The sequence below is a fragment of the Neopelma chrysocephalum genome, unplaced genomic scaffold (assembly GCF_003984885.1).
Source record: "Neopelma chrysocephalum unplaced genomic scaffold, ASM398488v2 Primary Assembly neopelma1_188, whole genome shotgun sequence".
Lineage (NCBI taxonomy): Eukaryota > Metazoa > Chordata > Aves > Passeriformes > Pipridae > Neopelma > Neopelma chrysocephalum.
Genome location: NW_020897850.1, coordinates 2,565,569 through 2,586,212, shown reverse-complemented (window position 1 = coordinate 2,586,212; position 20,644 = coordinate 2,565,569). Strand labels below are relative to the sequence as shown.

Here is a 20,644-nt window from a genome sequence, read left to right as displayed (position 1 = left end):
TGCACAGGTAAGCCCACTTCCTTACCTAAGCAACACACTACACTGTGTAAGAAAGGTTTTATGAAGAAACATTTAGACACTTCAACAAGGGTGCAGGGGAGAGGTGGAGTATATGCTCCCAGAAATGTGACCCCAATGGAAAGGATTTTCCTCAGCTTAAACTGAAATGCTGCCTTTTCACGGAAGGATCTGCTGTTACACATGTTTCTCCACTGCACTTTAGCCATGCCTCTCCATAGAAATCCCTGGTTCTGGACTATGGGACTTGATCTGAACAGGTCACGTGTCTCCAAGCACTAAAAGTAGGAGTATCTTGCATTTACCCCCTTCCTCTCCTGAGGGGCTTAGACATTTATACTCAAATACAGTGGCAACAATATCCTAAATCTTGAACTAGGATCTGACTCTGCAGTGTCCTGTGCAAAACCAGAACAAAAGGCACTCTCAAAAGGCTTTTTTTAAAGCGTGCAATTTAAGAAGATAATCTGGAAGTTTTAGTTTCAGCTGAATAAATTCAACCCTCGGAGAGCAGGAAGGCAGGGAATCAGAAGGTACCTGTGGTTACTGTGCAGGGCCAGGGGCCAGCTCTGCCTGTGCAGCACGAGAGACCTTCCTCAGAGGGAAAGTTGTGCAGCCTCACATCCCACAGGAAGGAGCTGGAGAGGTTCTAACACAGCAATAGGATATTCCCCTCCTTTGCCAGGGGGGCAAAGAGCACATATGACATTGTTTACTTGGTCAGGTAAGTGAGGTCTCAGACCTGCAAATGTGCCTCAAAAGCCTCTTTGTTTAACGCAGATTAAAGAAACAGTAGTCGCCTGAGGCAATTTGGATCTCAGGGACAGACAAGGACAGAGCTGTACACTACAGGTCTATCCTCAGTATAAAAATGTACTGGTAAGGTCTTCTCTAGGCCAGAGCAACTGTCTCCTGACAATTAACTGGGATGTTATCAAATTGACAGGCAGTGAAGGGAACTGAAGCTACATTGCACTGTTACCAGATTCCAGGTTGGTTAATTTTTCATGGGTCACACTGAGAAAGTTGAGAGAATCAAAGGCTGAAAGAAAAATCCTTTCCCTTCTGGGAACAACACAAAAAAAAAAAATATGTTGTTTGTTTCCCTTCTGAATACACCAGCTCACCTTCAAAATGAACACTTTACCAAACAAAGCATACAAGTGCAGGACTTAAAAGCATCTCAAATACACTGTCCCATCATTGAAGTAAAGCCTTTTGGACTTTTGAACACATACTTCTTTACATTAGTGCACAATTTTTCTTGTATCTTGTATCAACTCAAAACATGAAAGGAGATAATTCCATACTGGGTTTTTAGTGGTCTGTGTATGTCAAAGCCAGCATATCTCCCCCCTCCCACTGCCATTGCACCTTATGTCCTCAAATAAGGATTCCTTAAGTACAACCCTGATGCCACCACCTGAAACATTTCACAGCTGGGTGTTAAGGACCCACTTTTTCAAAGTATTAAACACATACTTCTGCCCCAAATCACAACACAGAAGTTTGGCAGAGTCCATCAGAAGCAGCAGGTTAAAAAAGGTCTGTAATCACCACAATGAAGAACAGCTGAACAGATTTACTCATTTTTCTCTTCATCAGTAGTAACAAACTAATAAAGTAAAAAGCAACTATTCTCTGCAGTGAAACCTCTGGTTTATATCACCAAACTCACATTTCACAACCGATTTTATCTCTTTCCTCTGTCACCAAACCCAGGAGCACAGTGGAACTTCAGTCACCTCTGGCTTTGTGAGCTGCCTGCACAGGTGCAGTGACTCCACAGGCTGACCACAATCACTGCCCACTGCAAGGGATAATTACAGGGCCCTGGCACCTCCCTGGCCCAGAACATTCTGGAACCTGTCCCTTGCACTTCCCTTTATGTCAAGAGCTTCAGAGAATTGCAATAACAGCCAACTGCTTTTTCTAAAAGTTAGACTAGTTTTTTGGTACTTTTCATATCTGGCTCCAGAATTCCATTAGTTTGTCATTCTTTCACCTGTGGAACCGTCTCTCCCTCATCACATTGCCCTGCAGCCCCTGAGCTGCTGCTGCTCAGGCCAGAGGTACGTCCTGCAGTCCCTCCCAGCTTTACCCTGTCCAGCACCACACCCAGTGCCCACAGACTGCTCAACACACCGATGGCAAACAGGGCTCTGTCCTCCCTGCTTGCTGGCTCTGTGTGCCCTGGGTGGCCTTCCTGCTAATAATTCAAAGTGACTCCTGACAAGGCAGCGTTTCAGCAGGACACAGAGCTCAGCAATAGGAGCTGACAGGTGGTGCATTGTTGGGTGATTACCACATGCCTCAGGTGGCAGCCAGAGGCCAAAGTGCAAGTGACTCCAACCACCCAGCCAGTCCAGTAATCCCCCTGCCACAGCTCTGCATCCTGGTGGGAACATCAGGGAAATAAATCAGCCATCTGCACTTAAAGGGCATTATGGGAACAAATACTATTGTTAAACAGTTCATTCAGAAACAGTCCATAAATCAGAGAAGATGCTGAATGATGCCTTTTTTTGTTGTGCCTCTCCACAGACTGTGATTTTCTATTGATACAATTAACAAGAAACACTCTTCTCTCTTCCCCACAAGAAACAAGAGGGTGTCATGTGTTTCATCCTGCCCCCAAAAAAACAAGCACAGAACACTTCTAGACCAGAGCCTGCTGCCCTGAGAAAGATGACCCATGAAAACCCAGGTGTTAATCCAAGCCTCCAGCCACAGCAAGGCCCCCGGGGGACAAGCCAAGTGCTGAGGATGAGCCCAGCACAGACAAACAACATCCTCACCCTGCGGTGGGAGCAGGGCTGGGGCAGAGGCAGTGCCCACATCCATCCACAGTCCCAGGCAAGACACTGAGCTGGCCTGGCTCCTACCAGAGAGCACTCAGGCACTGCACAAAACAAGCCTACAAACAGGACCATCTGAAACAATTTTCCCAGCCAAAAAAAAGCAGTAGAGGTACCTGCAGCAGAGCTTCAGGGTCCATCCAGAGCAGCAGGAGCCAGGGCAGGAAAGCAGCACAGCCACGAAGAAACGCAGAAGAAAATAAGAGCCCCCAAGCTGAGCTTAAATAGGGCTCCAGGGTGGGGTCCCAGAGGCAGCAGCCCCAGGTGTGTCTGCTCAGAGCCGGGGGTTGGCCACTGCTGGGCCAGGTGTTCCCACTTGGCAATGGAGCCCAGGTGGGAGCAATCACCTGGAGTGCCTGGGGCAGGAAACCAACAGCCCAGCCCTCTGCCTGCCCACTCCACAGAGGAAAGAACTGCTGGTGACAGTCCTAAAAGGGTTTCTAAATGGATCAGGAACTCCTGCAGTTGGGTTTGCTTCAAAAGAGCGATGGGTGCCTCAGCTCAGTGTCACGGCAGCTTGGCACCCATCCAAGGACAGCTATCCCCCCTCTGTGCTTCACACACCACACCAGGGTTTGGGCTCGGGGCTTTTTCCATGGTGTGAGTGAGTAATTTGGAAGTGCCTGTAAGGTGCCGGGGAACCTACTGAAGTCTTTAAACAACAGTAAAAAGAGCATATACGCTGAGGGGATGTTATTAAAAGAGTGGATGCCCCTATTTCTAGATGCAGAAGACTGTGTATGGGAGTTACCACACTACTTACACATGTGAAATCATTATTAACTGAGGAGGGTTAGAAGGCCCTTCCTACAAGGGGCCCTGTGGTGCAGGGTGCTGTATGACAGCCCACTAACACAGCCAGTCCCTCAAAGGATTCCCCTGCTGCACCCACTGTTGGACACAGCTGCGCAGTCTCCTTGCTGTGAATGAATGGAGGACTTTAAACCTTTTTGATTCTGTTCTGTGCTGAGATTTCTTCTGTTGAGTTCCAGCCGACTGTGCTAGGCTGGGTTTCCTGCCTCTGTAAAGGCCAGCTCAAAGCTGACACCCCTCCCTGTCAGCCTCACACACAGCAAAGGGTGCTTTTGATGTCCCAAGCCCTCAAATGGCACCATCTTAAAATCTGAAAAGCATTTTTATCTTCTGGGAAGGAATGGTGTGAGAGGAATAGGGCTCTCTGTGCAAGGGAGTCGCTGAAGTCCTCTGGGACTTTCCCTCCTAGTCCTGCTAATTGTCTCTGTTGGATTTACGATCGTTCCAGTCGCATTTTAAGTTCATCTCCCGATAGGAAAGTTAAAGAAATAGATTTGATACAACAGATGAGCATCCAGGGGTGTATGGGAAAGCAATGAGGCCTGTTAGCAGATAGGGGATAAATGGGGCTGTGTTGCTTTTCTCCACCATGAGACTTCTTGGGGGGATCATGCAGGGGCTGGACCTCTGTGAAGCACAAGGCTGTTCTTCCAGTGTGCTCCTGCAAGGATATTCCTAGAGCTTCTTCCTCTCCCATATTCAGGACCACATGCAACCCTTTGGCTAAGCAAACACTCACACATACAGAAAAATGAGCTTCCACCTGCATTGGGCCCCGTGGAATTTTCCAGGAAACCTGGGCAGAGTTTTGTGTTTCTAATAAAACCAAAACAGTTTTTAAATCCAGCTTCAAGCTTCATTGCAAATATTTCTCACAGCCCTCTGTAGCAGGAATAATTACTGTCCTTATTTATCGGGTAGATTATACAAATCCCCTAGTAAGTAAATTGTAGGATTAAGGTTAATGTGCTAGATTAAACTGACAGATTTATTTACTTCCTCCAAGAAGGAAAGACGAAGGATGGTGACCTATCATGTGTATTAATTCAACATTTAGCCCTGCCTCAGCTCCAGTGATTATCTCTGCAAATGCCAAGTCTCAGTCTAGATTCCAGTGCACCACAGCATACACAGAAGTTCTGTTGTCTCCAGTATTTTATCTGTTCAGCTCCTGATTTTTCAGATGGTAATGTGCTCTACTTTTGCAGTGCCTTCCCTCTGCAGTTTCAGAGGGCTCACAAGGAACTACTTCTGCATTCACCCCGCAGAGAGTGTTACTGATCCTCATGTTACAAGTGTATTCACTCTGACAGAGAGATTAATGCCAATTTTATTCTATGACTTGTCTGGATGAAGTGGACAATTTGCGCACAATTCAGAGTCACAGGGTTCTTTGGGAGTCCCTTAGAGTGATTCTCCTTGTTGTAAAAGCCACAATCCGGGCTATGAAAATGTCCCAGACTGTACATACTTCAGAGCAAGGTGGCCATCTGGGTTTCCTTCTGTCTCCTGATCCTTACAGTCGTGCTGAGATCCAGGTGCCTGAGGGCTGATGCTGCAGCTGAGGGCAGGAATGAGAAGACAAGCAGGAACCTTGCACTGAGGTCTGTACCGTCAGTGCCCGTGGGCCTGAAGAGGGGCTGGGGCACCTCGCTGTCCGAGCTGTCCTCTCCTGCTTTCCTGCATCTCCTTCTCCAGCAGTGAGCAGGCTGCACCCAACAGCACTGCCTGAGCAATGCATGGTTCTGAGGAGCACAGACAGCCCAGGGTTGCCCCAGCAGATCATTTCCTGCAAAGCAATCGAGTATATTTTGTGGGACTACTGAGATGGAGACTTCTGGCAACATGTTGTGTGTTCATCCCTGAACCACTTAACTATCCAGTGAAGTGGGGACAGAGAAACAGATACCAGGTGGAGCAACAACTTTCCTACAATCACAAACAAGGAAAGTGGCAGAAGAAGGACTCTGGTCTCCAGAAAACTGATCTCCAGTGCCTAAACTCCTAGTCTTAGTGTTGTGAGCTCCCCAACAGTGGGATGTGGTAATGCACCAGGACAGGCAACACTGTTCTGACACAAACCTGCCTTTCCTCACCCCAGCACTAGTGTCATCCTTCCCCAGTCTGGGAACCCTCCCAGAGGAACTTGGAAAAGCTGTATCGGTGCAAATGCCACCTATGTTTGCACAGCAGGTTGGGAGCAGGGCTGGGATTTACCTCAAACCCAGTGACATGACCGTCTGCCTGTTCTCCCCCCTTCAAATGAAAGTGTTGTCCCCATGTGCAGGTTTCTATATTTATCTATCCTTATTTTAGGAGGCCTGCAGAAGAAAGGTATAGATTACAGATGTGGTGCTCTTTGACTTAGCTAAGGTTTCCAATAGGGATAGTTGTTCTGGGACAGAATCCCAGCCCAGAGTCATTTGCTGCTTGCCTGCCAAAGGGGACTGCAGGCATTGCCAGTGCTCTGCTGGACTGAGCCTGAACAGTGCACAGCATCCGAGGGAGGGGAGGAAAATTCCATGGTGAAATAGCTGGTTAAAAGTGCTGTACCCCACAGCCACAGCACACTGTTTCCTAACAATAATGCAGTTTTCAGAGAGAGACTTTAAGTTCGATTTTCAGAACGTGTTTCTGCTTGGGAGAGGGCCAGGATTAAACCCCTCCATCAGTTTGAAACTTCAGTGAGTTTTCAATAGAAAACCAATTCTGGTTTCACAGCTGACTGTAGTTTTGCAAGACATGACTAGTTAGGAGGAGGAGGAGATTCTAGAGACACATCCAGCTCCTCCTCTCTCATATAGAGAGAGTGTACAGGCCTGTCCCTCAGTCAGCAGTGGGACTTTGCTTGTGTCAGAAACAGAAGGACAAAAGGAGTATATGAAGTGATCCTGCAAAATGTAAAATTTCTTCAGAAATTTACTTGTAAGCACAGTTTGCTTTTTATAATAGGTGGCGTATGTTCAAAACTCCCCTCCACTTACATGAGATTTTTGCAGATAATATGACATATAAAGGTTCTCCAAAAAAATAAAAAAACAAAAGCAAAGAACCAGAATGATAGTATCTATCAGAAAACGTGATAAAGACCATTTTCAAGGCCCAGTATAAACTCCTTTCCATCAAGATACTAAAAAAGGAAATAATTCTACCCAGAGATTTGGATCCTACAGAATTATCTTAGTTTGCAGGGGTCAAATAGTCACAGCATTTTGATGTGTTTACATCTGATAACTCCCAGTAGAGATAAACATATTTCGTGCTTGAAATGTAAGTTAACACTGGACATACTAAACATATGACAAGAGATTTATTAGAAAGAACATTAAATACTATTATTAGCCCCAGCTGCAAATATCCATCAGGAAGGAATGGCTGTGTGTGAGCCAATTGTCTTCAGAATGGTGGGCCTTTCCAGAAACCCTCTGCCGTGGATGTCTTTCCACTGATTTCAGCAGTCTTTGGGTCAGGCCTTCTTTTACTAGAAAGATATTTAATTTCATCCTGATAGGAAGGGCTGAAAAGCCAGACACCAACATTTCCTTTGCCTCATCTTTCATATTTAGCCTGTGCTGTTGGTGGTTAAAACTTTTTACTTGTTTATTTTTCACGTTTAGGCTATTTCTTAATAACAACATAGCCCCTCCAGGGGAGCACTGCTGCCTTTCATCACTACTGCCTCAGAATGGGAAGAGTGACAACTATTTTCAGATGACACCAGGCTGACTGGGATACTCTGAGCAGTCCAGAAGCTCCCACCAAGTTCATAAATAAAGCTCCATGCCAGGTAGGGGGAAGAATTTGGCCCTGCTGTTCTTGATGAACAGGCTGAGTAATTCACAGTTTCAGCCTCTCATTCACAACTGCTACAGAGGGTGAATCTGGAAGGGAGGATGGAAAGGTTTGTCTTCCATTGCCTGCAATAACACAAATGGACACGTCTAATTGGCATATTATTGCTCCACAGTGCTTTCTGGCCCACCCAGGAAATCATGTGTGTTGATCACCACACCACTCAAAGCATGTATATGAACTGCTGGGTGAAGTGCATAGGTGTGAGCCAAACTGCTGAAAGAGCAGCTGCAGAACTGTTACCACAATGACATCCAGCCACAAATCCTGTTGTTGAAATGGGTTATTCAAAAACTGCTTCTATGATAATCTCTGCCTGTGAAGTTAGCTGGGCTTCGGGGAAAATAAGAACATCTGATGTTCTGTTTTACCTTCTCAGCATTAACTCACTGACGTTAAATGAGAATTTATTATAGTTGTGGTTTTAACATTTTAAATCTGCACATATTTCCCCTCCCTTTCTGGGCATTCTGCAGGGCTGATGCTGTAGAACAGCTGTCCCCTCAGTGACACTGCCCTGACCCGAGCACACAGCCAGGGGAGCCTCAGTGAGTCCCAGAGGGTCACTCCCTGCTCCACAGACAACGATTCAGGCTGGAAGGGACCTCAGGGACAACTGTGTGCTCAGCCCAGGTTGCTCATCTGGGTGTTCCAAGCCTCTGAGCATGGAGGCTGCTCAGCCTCTCGGTCCAGCCTCTGCCACTGCCTTTTGCTGCAAAAACTGGGTTTGACATCCAGCACAAACATGGTTTGTTCCAACTTGGGTCCTTTGCCTCTCATCCCCCTCCCACACAGCACTGTGAACAGCCTCCCTCTTTTCAAAGAGAAAGGCAATTCAGCACACTTGCTACCAAGAACTTCATGTCTTCTCACAAAGCTGCACCTCAACCATCACAGAGTTTAAAATAAACAATGATTTGTGAGTAAAACGCACCTCAGAGGTCCCGAAAGGCCACCAGCAGTGAAGCCATGGCTAATGCCTGTAGGTGAGACCACGGCTCTGAATGCAAACACCCTGTTTAACCAGGAGTTTACTAATGCAAATGTGGGCTGTTCCAGGCCAACTGGCCCCTGAGCCCAGGATGCTCCCAAACTTTTCACCAGCTGCTATATATTGAGCCACTGCAAGTTTTTTCCCAGTTCAGCTGGTTCATTCACATGTGACTCTGTCCTGACCAATGTGTGTCTTCTGCACCTGTGAAGATTTAAAAACTAAGAATCAGTTGCATAACGTATCACTTTTTTTTAAGGCTAATGCTAATCCTACCAAACCACTTCTCCTGTGTGCATTTATGAAGGTGAAAGCTACTCCACAGATAATTTTCAAAGGAAGGTCGTACAACAGCTGGTGTTTTGTCACAAGCAAGGATAAGCACCATCATTTATTTCCTTATCTGAACAGTATCATTAAACTGATGACACCCAGGTCCATTCAGAGAGTTAAATTCCTCCCTCATGTATGAACACGATGTTCCCACAGTGCTAGAACGCGTGAAACAACGTGATGGAAGAAGTGGCTGCTGGGATAGAGAGAAGTGACTCTCCAGTCAGACTGGGGGGGGTTTCAGAGGCACAAGAGACACCCGTGTCCCACTAAGGATCCATGACCATTAGCCAGCCATGCCCCTGCAGTGCCCTGCAGGCTCTAGGAGGGGGATTCTGCATCCCTGCAAAGATGAAGCTCTACAGGGAGGTGTCTAATGCAGGGCTCTGCAGGTTGAGCCCGTGCTCACACACTCACTGGCTCCTGCAGCTGGCCAGGTCACAGTCATACACCCACATCCCAAACATCTTCGGCAGGGGAGGGCTCCTTCCCAGGAGGTGGCAGAGCAGGGAACAGCCTGGAGCTGAAACCTGCCTTCAGGAATAGTTACAACATAATATCCAAGTGGTGAGAGAAAGCCCCAGTGAGATCAGAGTTCTTGTATTGCGTTAGTTTTGTTGATAGCTAAACAATTCCACAGATGTGCTGAACCATGAAACACATAAACATGCGAGAGGAAAGACATATTTTGTCAGGAAACTTTATGTAAATGTAGCACAAATACGAAAACATCAGTAAGGGGATAAGGCTTAATTGAAAACATGGTCAGGTTTTTGTGGGCAAAACAGCCAGTTTACTGTAACACCAGACGTTTGTATTAAATGAGTAGTTCTTAATTACCCCAATGGATCTTCTTATTTGACGGGGCTGGTGGAATCTTTTCTGTATCACAAGCAGAGGAAGAAGAGGGAATTCCTGGCTTTCAGTGCCAACTCTGTGTGCCCCCAGGAGCTGTGCAGCGAAGTCGTGGGGTGCAGGGACCCTCCCAGGGTGTTCTGCTCGGCTCCCCTCTCACTGCTCCCTCTCTGCTGGCACAGCAGGCAGGGTCCCCACAAACACCCAGCCCAGCGCCCATGGCAGATGTGCAGCCAGCACACATCCCTGAGCACAGAGCTCTTCTCCTGCCAGTGTCCCAGGGCTCCTCCCGACCTCTCTGCAGCAGCTCCAGGAAACATGAGAGGGCTCCAGCAGCTTGGGAACAACGAGGGAACAGCAACTGACTGCAAAGACATTTTCCATCTTTGGGGGGTTTCTTTGTGGTTTTGGGTTGTTTTGGGGTTTTTTTTTGCAAGAGATCGGGTCAGGTTTGCCTTATGGTGCCTGCTCCCATGGCAGAAAGCTCAGACTGGGAAACGTCTGTCTTCCAGGTTTTTAATCAGTCTCCTTGTGATCCCAGATGTGCCAGGACAGATGTTTTTGCAACCTTCATGAAGGACGTGTGTTGAGGGAGGGCTGAGACTTCTCTTCAGCTCAGTTTTTGGGGATAAACAAGACACTGGTTCTGTGCTAAGATAAGTGGTTTTGTTCAAAGATAGCAGCAGTTTCACCTTTCCTCAGGAAACGAAGCACTCCCTGGGGTCTGTGACCCTCAGGTTGCAGCTCTGCCTCAGAGGGAGACTGCAGGATGAAGCACAGGAGGAAAGCTGATCAACTGGACACGGGACAGAAAAAGACTCTCTCTGCATCAGCGATGGTGCAGCTTTTGGGTTGGTGATGCAAAAGCCCAGCAGAGGAGCAGGACACTGAACACCTCATTAAAGCGGCCAAAATGAAGTGTCAGCTTTGTCACTGTAGATGTTCCCACAGCCTTAATATAACAGCTAGTTATAGACAGAATATCCAGTCCTAACCACTCCAGAAAGGTGTCACCTACCCTGAATTTTATTTGTATTTATGTCTGTTGTATGTATTTTTTGCTGGAGTTTCAAAAGATTTACATTTCTGTCTGCACAAAGCACACTGACTTCCCTTTGAATTGGCAAAGCACAAGAGAAAAAAAAAAGGCAGGAAAGAATGTCTCATTCTCTTCTTCAAGTTTTGTCATGATACCATTTAAATTAACCTTTGTGAGTCTTTACATTTGTATATGTGTATATCCATTTGTTTATTTGCAAAAATATGAGACAGAAGTGTCTTTGTCCTTCCGTCAACTACAAAGGGAGTTTAGATGGTGAGATCATCTGTCAACATCTATGCCATAAATGTTTAAATATGGATAGAGGAGAGTGTCACTGATTATCTGGTTCCTTTATTCTGCAGATTGCAGGCTGGATGAATGGTGGTTTCCCAGGAGCAGCAGGAACCCGGCAGTGAGCTGTCAGTCCCACCCAGAGCTGGAAAACTCTCCTCATGCTCAGCAGGAAGTAGCAGGGAAGACAGGGGTTGGTTTTGTTGGATGCAGAATCCTTCCCTTCCTATCCCAAACTGCAAATTCTTCATGTGCTTTGAGTTCCCCGAATTTTTAACTCCATTATATAAATGGCAGCTAACTGGAGGGGGGGAAAAAAAAGGAGCTCCAAAGGAGAGCCCTAAAGCTCCCAGAGATCAGTGTGAGGATATCAGTGACTGCAGAGGGCTCTGGAGCAGGCCCTACACCTTTAATTCTGGGAGAACATAAATGTGAAATGTTTTACAAAAAAAAATTAGCTTCCTATGCCAATGTAACAGAACTTCCAATATGTGCCTGCTCAGGAAGTTCAGCTCTTTATGGGACCAAAGGAACAACTTCTATCCCTGACTGAGATAAAATTGAACAGAAACTCCTCACGGAAGACCTTCCAACTACTTATTAAAAACATACAGGACTGATACAATATTATTCAGCTCCAATTCATTGTTTCCCCAGACTTCCACACTTTTTTGTAGTGCCAGTGCATTTTCCAGGACTGGGCTTTTCCTTGCTCTTTTCATACAGTGGCCTGTTTTGGAGGTCTGCTTCCCTCCTGCTGCAGCACTACATGGCTGCCCTGGGAATATCAGATCTCCTAAATTCCATTTTAAACTCCACTGGAGAATGACACCAGTTACACTTCTTAGAAACATCCAGAATGATGTCCTGGACTAATCTACAGAGGAAACTGAAGCTGGATGGCAGGTTCATATCTCCTCATATGAAGTCAGTATGCACTGGCTACAGGGGATTTCTCAGGATTAGACTTATGAGGTCTTGGAGTCTTATGGTGGCATCATCAACCTACAGACCATGGTGTGTAAATCAGAGTACTCAGACTGCATCTATGAAGGCATCCACTTAAACCTTATTGTTCATTCTCCATTTGCCCATCTGAAACAAAGTGTCTGAGAACAAAGAACTTGGAAATTTAATCTGCAGGGACATTTTAGGTACAGAACCCCGAACTACAAAACAATCCAGTTTTCCCTTTATAAAATAAACTTTCACATGCCCTCCACCTTCTTGAACTCCATCCAAATAACAGTTTTTACCACATCAGAAAATACTTTTTAAACACTGATAAAAAAAAGCAGTTTCATCGAATACAGTTGCTCTGGTCACCACAAAAAGAGCAATTGTTCTGTTAGTACTCCTACATTCCCTCCTCCGCCCCCAAAACCCGCAGTGGGATCACTGTGTGTTTAAATGTGGTGTAGCCTATAAAGCACAGACACAGAACAAGCAAGGGCAGAGAAAAGAGGGAGCGAGGAACCGTTTGAGGAGAGGGAAATCATCACATTCTTGGCTATGCAGCTTAGAGGTGCAGCCACAGGTTGTGCTGCAGGAACCCAGGTCTCCCTGCATGGACTGATGATGATTACTGGCAGTTTTTGTGTTCCTGAGAAGGACACGGCACAGGAACTGTGCATTGCCCCAAAGAAGTGCCAACGGACCACCCCCAAAGGACTGCAGAGCATCTTCATCTGCTGCTGCCTTTGTCAACACCCCCAGCACAGCACAACGGGTGCTACAGTTCCACCTGCTCAGCACAAACAGCCTTTTGCTCTGCATGAGGTCACACACTCACTGGCACAGGCTTGCAATAAATCTGGGGTAATTAGCTGAATGATAATTGCTATGTATAAAGGATTCTTGAAAACAAAATCCACATTTACAAAAGTAGATGTTATAGGAGGTGCTTAAAGTTAAGCATCCTTTAAGAAGGAAATAATCATGGCTTCAGTTTTCCTGCCCATAAAATGGGGATTATATTACATGGCCGTTTTCTAAAGTACTACAGGATGTTAAGATGGGAGAATCTACATTAGGGTGTGATGGTGCTATTTTCAATCTCTATCCACACATTATTAAGTGCAATTCTTCCAAAACCGTGCCCCATCTCCACTGCTGCATAGTCAGACCTGATTTTAAAAGAGTGAGTGATCAAGCACACGTTACAGCTGCGCCACTGGGTCAGTAAGTGAGAAGTTAAAATAAGAAGTTCATTCAATAAAATATTGATTCCGGAAACAGATTACAGGAAATCATACCATACCACTAACTTAATTTATGAGTATTTATATTGCAGGAATTATACCAATATATCAAACACGATGCCTTCAACCTTAGTTCAAAAGAGAATTTTATCTCTAAGCTTTAACAACAGGGCTGAAAATAATTCAGATTATATGGGCAGCATTTTAGCAGCCCATTTTCATCTTCTTTAAAAGCAACACTCTAATGCATGATGGTTAAGGATCAAGTTGGGATTATGAGGAGAATGTTAAACATATACCAAGTAATACATCTGTTTTGAATAAGAGTTGTTGCATAGAGTTCCAGTTCATTTTTTTCAGTTCTCTGCTGTACGTGTTGTAGCTGCTAAGTGAAACCACGCATCAGATAAATACATCACTGCAGCAGCAGATTGCTGATCAATTGTCTGACATGCTCTGAAATACGCGGGTTAAAAATACTCGGGGGCAAAGGCTTTTCTAGCTCGGAAAAAGTCTGTTTGCCATTGTGGTGTGGTTGGTTCCTGCCTCTCCGAGCCTGCAGGAGCTCTGCCATTGTCCCCAGGCTGGTGCTGGGCTGTGCCCACGGTGGGAATGCAGGGGTTGTGCCCTGCCCCTTGCCAAGCACTGCTCTCAGGACAGGCGTGCCTGCTGCCCTGCCAGGCTCTGCCCAACAAACACAACCGCTGACATGTTCCGTTCCATTGCTGGATCTTAGCACTTGGATGTTGTTCTGAAGCACCTGATTTTTCGGAAAATTAGTTTAGAAGTTCTGATACTTGGATTATTACATTTTTTTGTCTTTGGTTGGAATAGAAAACTGCTAACTTTCTGTAGCCTACAGTTTGGTCAAAATTACTGTGCTTGACTCACCTATACTCTCATTCCAATTGTGCCAGAACTTCACACTTATAAGATACGGATTTCAAATAGCTACATTATCAAATCTCTTTGATAACAGTGTCAATAACTAGCGTGACTAGTTCCTGATATTCGACCAAACTTAATTCTAATACTGTCATTGAAACAACCATTTATCTCAGGAACCTGAGATTTTTTTAAGTATTGAGTAATTTAAACTCTACTTGATGCCCCCTACTTCTCATACTGCAAAAACAGTGAACAATCACCTCTCCAGCAGCTTCACTCCACTAACTCCTGTTGTTTTCGTCGTCCAGTGACATTTTTTCCATGCTGAAGTGCTTTGGACAATTGATTTTGGTCAAAGAGCATCACAGTCATGTTTCTCTGCCACTGCTGCAACCCATCCAAGCTTTCTCATGTTCATCTCAGGAAGAAAGAGTAATGAAACAAGCCCCCATAGACTAAAGGGTCCTGGAGCTGCTGGCTCCCAGGAACTCAACCGTTCCTACACCAACAGGTACCAGAGACAGAAAGCCTAATAAAAACCCCATCATCACCTGTCACTCACACTGATCCTGGGCTGACCTCTGAATATTTCCTGGCTGGTGTAATTCCCTGTGGTTTGCTGATAACCTAAGGCAGATGCACGTGACGACAGAAGAAATACTTAGAACCTGATATACTGCTGGGTTATGGGTTTGTGCAGTTCTTTTGCTGGGACTGGGAAGCAGGCAGAGAGAGTTCTTACTGTAGGATCTGCTGAGAACCAGAGGCATTTCCAGTTCCACTAGGATCTGGCTGAAGACCCAGCTCCTCTCTGCTATGCAGAACAGTCCTCCTGGGACAGACCCTTCAGCATTTAGCTGCCAGTGCAAGGGCAATAAATGCTGGGTGTTTCTAAGCAAAGCAAACCCAGTCCCATCAGCAGATGTTCCTGCAGCCAGTGCAAACTGGCACACACAGGAAATGTGGCTTCCAGGGGGGGAAAAAACAGATTTATGGAGTGGGAAGCTTTCAAAGGGGCTCCTGCAGTCAAAAGGGACATCTCCTACCAGACCTGCCAGTGACTCTTGCTGTGTTCTCAAACACTTTGTGTCTTTGTCCCCTTTGTTCTCACACCAGGCCCATCTCAGCTGCTGCCCTGAGGAGCCTCTGTCTGCAGTCCCAGTCCCTGTGAGTGTCACACAGCAGAGCTCTGCAGCAGGAAGGGCACTGCCAGAGGGGCTTTTGTGTCACTGGAGTTGCATCAGGCTCTGAACCCAACAGGTTAATCTGGCAGCAGCCTTTTCCTGGCAGCACAGCTGTGTCCACACCAGGAACTGTGCTGGCTCAGCTCCACCGGGCAGGTGGGATTCATGTTTTTTCAGACCCAGTCTGACATCAGTGTATGAGCAAAAGTTTCTAATGTGGGCCTAAAAGAAACATCTGCGACGTCTCTGACCTAAAAGGCTCCATTACCTCTGCATGTAGCCATAGGATGTCTCATCCCTCAACTCCAGCTACAAAACCCTTATTTTGTGTCCTCCCAAAGGAGGTGGGAGGCTGGCAATGCTGATGGATCCCAGGAACACCAGCAATGCATGATGGCTTTTCCTGGGACAGCAGTGCTCGACTGCTGCACTAACAAGGCTGCTGTGAGAGGGACACGGGCTGGTGATGCACACAGAGCAGAACCCACCCCAGTTTTGGAAAGCAGGGAACATGGCCATGCCAAGCCTTTTGTAAAAATGGGGTTTAGTTGACTTGTTTAATTACTGTACTCACAGATATCCTACTTTCTATTCTAGTACAAGGACAGAAAAGTTACACCAAATTAATATGCATTTAGAAATGAATGAACACACTGAACATTAACGTCAGATTAGCTGTTTCCTTACTGATATTGTGTATCTTTTTGCTATAGGACCTCATTAGCCTGGCTAGACAAAAAAAGCCCTTCTTGTATGAAGCCCCTGAGAACAATAATGTGAGCTGGAGATCTTACACAGTTTGAGAAACAGCTTTGAGCAGGAAACAAAGTGATGTGAAAGGGCTTTTCTTCATGTGCCATGTGTTAGAAATGACAGTTTATTTTCCTTATGGCTCCGTGTGGGTTACTTCAGTATTTCCTTTTGGAAAGCCACAGTACATCCAGCATACCTCACTCCAGAGAGCCAGATAAAAACATCAGTCAACAAAAAAGGCAAAGAGAATAAGCAATTACTAAGTGCCATCCCTATATACATGCCAGGCTCACACCACTTTACCCACCCCTGTATGAACTGCTGTCACCAAGTGCATCCTCCACTACCCTTAAACACTTTTTAGCCTTTTACAGGTATTTTTTCTGATTCACTTGAGTTTAAAAACAAAGCAATCTTTACTGAGAGAAATTCTGTACCTCATGTGACAGAGACCTTGAACCAGGACCACTCAGACATCCTTAGACTTGTGTCAAATAAGAAAAACCCACCAGTGCCAATGCAATATTAACAGGGGTCACATTATAAATGTGGAGAATGAAAAAGATCTTGAAACATGGAGTGAAACCTTTTGTATTTGGGCGGTATTATACATGGCTTTGATTACCAAACGTGCACTAACCTAAGGATTGTTATTTTAAGGGAAATATAATGAAATGCACAGGACATGGAGAGCATAAAGTGACATGCCTGTAAAAAGCCTATCTGTAGCATTTCCTGACTTAAAAAAAAACCCAACACTTGAAAACTAGATTCCTTCATAAGATCTGCAATATGGTACATTAATAATAACTCAGTGTTATGTAAAGCTAAAATCTGCTGCCAAACGTGAAGGGTGCCAAGTTAAAACTGACTTGCAGATAACCATTATCACAGTGGAGAGTTCTTCCTGGATGAGAACTTAGACACTGAAAATGAGTTTTCACTAATCAAAGCAGTCCTTAACTCATGTAAAATCTGAACATTTTTTTTTCAGTGACAAAAATCCTTTGGCCTTATTAATCCAGTGGATGAAGAGCGTTCAAGAGCATGACCCCACAGGGCAAATGTTAAGGCATAAGTTGGGATATCTATTTTGAAGTTTCTGTTCCAAATTCACTAAAGTGGAGATTTTGTCTTTTAGTTCTCCCTCACTGGGATGCAAGTAAAAGGAGAGGGGAAGGGAGGAATAATGAAAATTACCATCTGCTCCTCTTTATCCAGATATATCACTCTTTCTGTTTACTTTCATAAAAAGCAGCCAGAAATATTTTGCATAAGGCAGTTATGTTAATATGGCTTTATTAAAATGTTTGAGTTTGGTTCTGCCTGAGCCAATGTTCAAAACCTCATCCTGGCTACTTAAACCCAAACATCATTTATGCACCTGTTTTTTTAAATCAGTACCTTTAGTAATGCATTTTGCAGGTCTCTCTTCCTTTATAAAAACCTGCTTTGCAGAACCTTGCCATATCCAGAGAAACAGGAAGGGATCAACTACAGGCAGGATGTAAAAATCTCGGGCAGAGACAGGAAGCAGAAACAATATTACCAATCAATAACTAAGAGAATTAACACAGAGCTCAGCTTTTACCAGAAAGCACAGGCTGCAGGTGCTGCAGCCAACATATTCATAGCATGGAAAAGCAGATTTCTATCAGTTGGAATGCTTCACTTCCACATGTACTATCACAAAAATACAGTCAGCATCTGAAGTGCCTGGCCCAGGTAATGGATCAGACCCTGATCACCTCCCTGTGCTGAGATCAGCCTCCCTTGCTGCACTCAGCATTAATTCCAGCTCATCCAGAGCAGAGGGAGCTGAAACCCACCTTGGATACCACTCCCATTTCAAATATAAACCCAAGAAAATTATATTGACATATTTCAGAGGCTTCTATAACACTCCAAGTCTGTTTAACTGATCAAAGAAGGTTAAAGAAATCACAGTAAATAACAAAAAAAGGACCTAGCTGGGAACCTGTTTTTCCAGGGTTGTGGACACCTTATTCATTTCATTATTTTCTTTTCTTTCACAAGTTTCCTGTTTCAGACATTTTAAGAAAAAGCTGTATTTGAGATGTCAAAAAAAAAAATCTTCTCAAGAACCGGCAATAGTCTCTCTAGGGGTTATTTTAGGCAATTCTAATTTTACAGTTTCCTCTTTAGGTTGGATAAGGATCTTGCATAGTGTCACAGATTTGGTATGTGGACACGATCTTGGCCCCGGGACATGAAGTTGTCATAGCTACTCTGGATGCTTTCTAAACATGACCAAATCCTCCACAGGATCCTTCCCAGGTTTCATGATCTGCAGGGGGCTTCTCTTTAAAAAAACAAGAGTTTGCAAGACTGTGTAACACAGTTTTTCAGGTGGAGTTTGTCGTTGTTCTTTTGCAAATACATATTTTTTATAAATTATAGAATAGGGAAAGGGTGAGAAAGGGAGGCTGCAGACCAACTAACAGACAGCTCATCATCTGAAAACAGAAGAAAATGGCCCAATTCTTTCATGCAAACTATACAATATATTCTGGTTTGATCACAGCACAGTAAGATTGGAATAAATTCATTAACACCAGAGAAGTTGAGCTTGGATTACACCAGAACAGCTGAGAGCAAAGCCAGGCCTTTAGTTTGTACATTTTGTTCAGCTGTCCTATAAGTTGAGAAGAATCATAGATCAGCAGCTCATTGTCTCTGGACATACACGGAAATGAAGTCATTTGCTTTTGGGCCTAAAGGTAGAAGAATGGTTTAATTTCCTTTAGCTTCAAAGCAATAATCCTGGACTGAGGTATGGTCATTCTTCAGAATATGGGATAATAAAGCCCATTTTCCAAACTGTATTTTACTCTGCATATTTAGGTTAGTCTCTATTCTTTGCCATTGTCAATGCAAGTGGCAAGAGAATAAATTGTGAACAGGAATTGTTGATTCCAAAGGTGACTACAGGGAATATTTATAGCAGCAAAGTTAACAGGGGAAATTAGTAAATGGAAAGTGGTTTAGAACAAGCTCTTCAGCAAGAACTATTGCCATAAAATACTGCTATTGAAATACAAAAAAAAAAAAAGAAATTAATAGAAAACCAACCCATCTTAGTAGGTTAGGTCTGCTTTGAGCAGGATGTTGGACCAGATGACCTTCAAAGTCCCTTCCAATCTAAATCATTCCATGATTCTAAACAAACCTGATTTTTCTTGTAAACGTATTTGTTCAAGAGACTAAAAGAGATTTAAAAAACAAGATTGATTGGATAGGTGCTTACTGTAATTGCAAAAATTACAAATAGTCACTTACAAGTAGCAAAAATATTACTTCCTTGGAAATACAAAAAATAATGGCCTCTCATTTGATCACTCACGTGAAGTCAGGTCAGAGAAAAATGCAACATAGAACGCTTTTAGTGGCTTCCCAAAGCTGTCCCACTGCTGGAACACAACCCTCTGCTGATGTGGATCCCTGCTTCTCTCTCAACTGCAGCCCTCTGGTTGGATTCCAAAGGAATCAATGTTGTTGATTCCACAGGAAAGGAAGCAATGTTGTTGAATACAAAATTGAATGAATGTCATAATGGAAAATGTTTCAATGTATAACTTATAGGAAATTTAGCCTTAATATTAGATATGCATCACTCACAAACAGGGCACCTAATTTTTATTGCCTTGCTGGTTAAGTTAATTATGTCATAACTGCTGGCAACTTTTCATCAAAACAGGAGGCTGTTCTACCATAGTTTTTACATTTCACTCCTCTAGAGTGCACTGGAAAGTATCACAAATGTAGGCAGAGGACTGCTGTTAAATGGTGGTATTTGGACATCACAGCAACTCAGCACAGAGAGATTCAAATGTGAACCCTGGAGCCCCTGTACATCTGGAGAAGGCAACCTCCCTGACCCTCCCAGAGCATGGTATTTTGAGGGCTTTTTCTGCTGCTGTTCTCTCACTTAATCCTTTTTAAAGTCACTGCCAAGGAGGGAAGAAGATCCAAAGATGAGAACTTAAGAGTTCTCCACGGTCCCACGGGTGGGGACTTGGCTTAGCTGGAGGAGAAGATTGTTTCCTCCTTCAGTGTCCCTCTTCCCCCTTCCTACTCGTGCCTGGCCACATCACCCCTTCATACTCTTGGAATATTCTGACTGGAGCTTAACTGTAACCAAACTCTACACTACACTCCAGAAAGGCTCAGCTAACAGACCTGATGAGGAAACGCTGCTGACAAACATCTGGGCTTTGTTTCATGCAACCAAAGAGTTAAAATTACTGTCCTAAATACACTAATATATAAAAGCTGCAAACACCCAACTGCAGTGTCAGGCTCCCAAACTGTACAAATGTATTTGTCTCTCATATTAGTAGATGTTACTTGAACAGAAATAGCACATTGTAACAGCCTAACAAGAAGCAGTCTTTCTGATGACGTTTGAGACTTCTTTGCTGCACTGTATGGAAATATTTAAGACTTAAAAGATCTATATTACAAAATAGCATTTTAAATGGCTCAGTCCTGTTCCCAGTAAAGTGAAAGAGGGTTTTACTGTCAGCTTCAATGAAAATGGCAGA

At 44.4% G+C, this 20,644-nt stretch overlaps 1 long non-coding RNA gene across 1 annotated transcript; it reads right to left on the bottom strand.

Annotated features, from left to right (window-relative positions):
* Window positions 1-15,874: 15,874 nt before the first annotated feature.
* Window positions 15,875-19,579, bottom strand: LOC113976894. The gene is made up of 2 exons (XR_003537199.1): window positions 19,444-19,579; window positions 15,875-18,402 (listed from the first exon to the last, which is right to left on the bottom strand). It is a non-coding gene; the product is annotated as an uncharacterized LOC113976894 (long non-coding RNA).
* Between the last annotated feature and the right edge of the window lie 1,065 nt (window positions 19,580-20,644).